Genomic DNA, 1,599 nt, shown 5'->3' on the forward strand with positions numbered 1-1,599 from the left:
AACAGCAGGGCTGCCCTGGGAAGGAGCTGCCCATCTTTCTTTGAGTAGACCTCTTGGTAGACAGGAGACTCTGGAGTTCGGGTCTGGAGTTTAACTTCTGGAGATGCTAAGGGGCTCCAAGGGACATAGTAGTGGGCAGGCAAGGCTAGGTAGGGAGAGACAGGTAGGAGGAAAGGAAAGCAGGGTCAGGCAGGGGGTTATGTAACCAGGCTCCCAGAAATCCCAGATGTGGAGATATTTTACATGAACACCTTGTTTGTTCTCATAATAGTTTTAAGTCCACCAGGTGTGTTCTAAATATAGACATGATAGTCACAAATCCACCATGACATTGACAAGAAATTTACCAAGTTTCCTGGTCAGTTTCCTATAAAAGACAGACCATAAAAGCCCTCAGTGGCAACCCATTGGGGACTCCTCTCACTTTAGAGAGCTTTCCTTTTTGTTCTCACCTCCCGTTAATAAACTTTTCACTTCACTTCACCCTACGGCATCATTTCACCCTGTTGCTCATGAGATGCATTCTTAGACAATGTGAGACAAGAACCCTGCAACAATAGGAGAGGGGAGTCATTACTAATGACAAGAGAAAGAATGAGAACCCTAAATGAATCTGAGAGCTGTCATTGGAAGAGAGGGGAGAAATGCCACAACAGTACCTTTCCCTGGGTGATACTATAGAATGTGCTAGAAAGGACGCAGTAGGAGCAGTATAGTCCCCCACCCGCCAGAGGAAGAAAAGGCTGAGTGGTAGCATCCAGTCCCACCACCTTGGGCAGGGGCATGCGGGCCTGTTTTTAGTATATGTGCTGTGGAGGCCGGCACAGCGGGGGAGAGGCCCTAAACCTGCGCATAATCTCAATCAGCCTCCACGCTAGCCAAGCCACCTCAACTAAAATAAAAATAGGTATCAATAAAAATAAGTTTTACATTGATATGTCAAGGGTGGTTTTCTCTGTCTAATGTAATGTGTTAATAAAAGCGTTTTCTAGATCACTCTATTATTCATAGATCCTTATAAAACTAAATCTAGCCCTCCTCTCAAGCTTCTGCCCGGGGCGGCCGCGCGGGAGGGAGGCTGAGATGGCAGATGAGATCGCCAAGGCTCAGGCCGCGTGGCCTGGTGGCGGCAAAATCTTCAGGAAGATCATTCGCAAGGAAATCCCAGCCAAAATCATTTTTAAGGATGACCAGTGTCTTGCTTTCCATGACATTTCCCCTCAAGCACCAACTCATTTTCTGGATACCCAAGAAACATATATCCCAGATTTCTGTAGTAGAAGATGATGATGAAAGTCTTCTTGGACATTTAATGATTGTTGGTAAGAAATGTGCTGCTGATTTGGGCCTGAAGAAGGGTTATCGAATGGTGGTGAATGAAGGTTCAGATGGGGGACAGTCTGTCTATCATGTTCATCTCCATGTTCTTGGAGGTCGGCAGATGAATTGGCCTCCTGGTTAAGCTTGTTTTAGGGATGATTTTCCCTCCTCGAGGCAGTGGTCAATATTTTCCAGTTCTGTAGGTTAAACAATGTACTTCCTTTTGCCTATGTATGGAGAGATTGAGGAAATAATTTTTAAAAGCCATACATAATAAAA

General features: G+C 45.3%; 1 pseudogene; it reads left to right on the forward strand.

Annotated features, from left to right (window-relative positions):
• Positions 1–1,050: 1,050 nt before the first annotated feature.
• On the forward strand, positions 1,051–1,599 carry LOC116858234 (annotated as a pseudogene).

Source organism: Lontra canadensis, unplaced genomic scaffold, assembly GCF_010015895.1.
Source record: "Lontra canadensis isolate GAN:19392208 unplaced genomic scaffold, GSC_riverotter_1.0 scaffold134, whole genome shotgun sequence".
In the NCBI taxonomy this organism is placed as follows: domain Eukaryota; kingdom Metazoa; phylum Chordata; class Mammalia; order Carnivora; family Mustelidae; genus Lontra; species Lontra canadensis.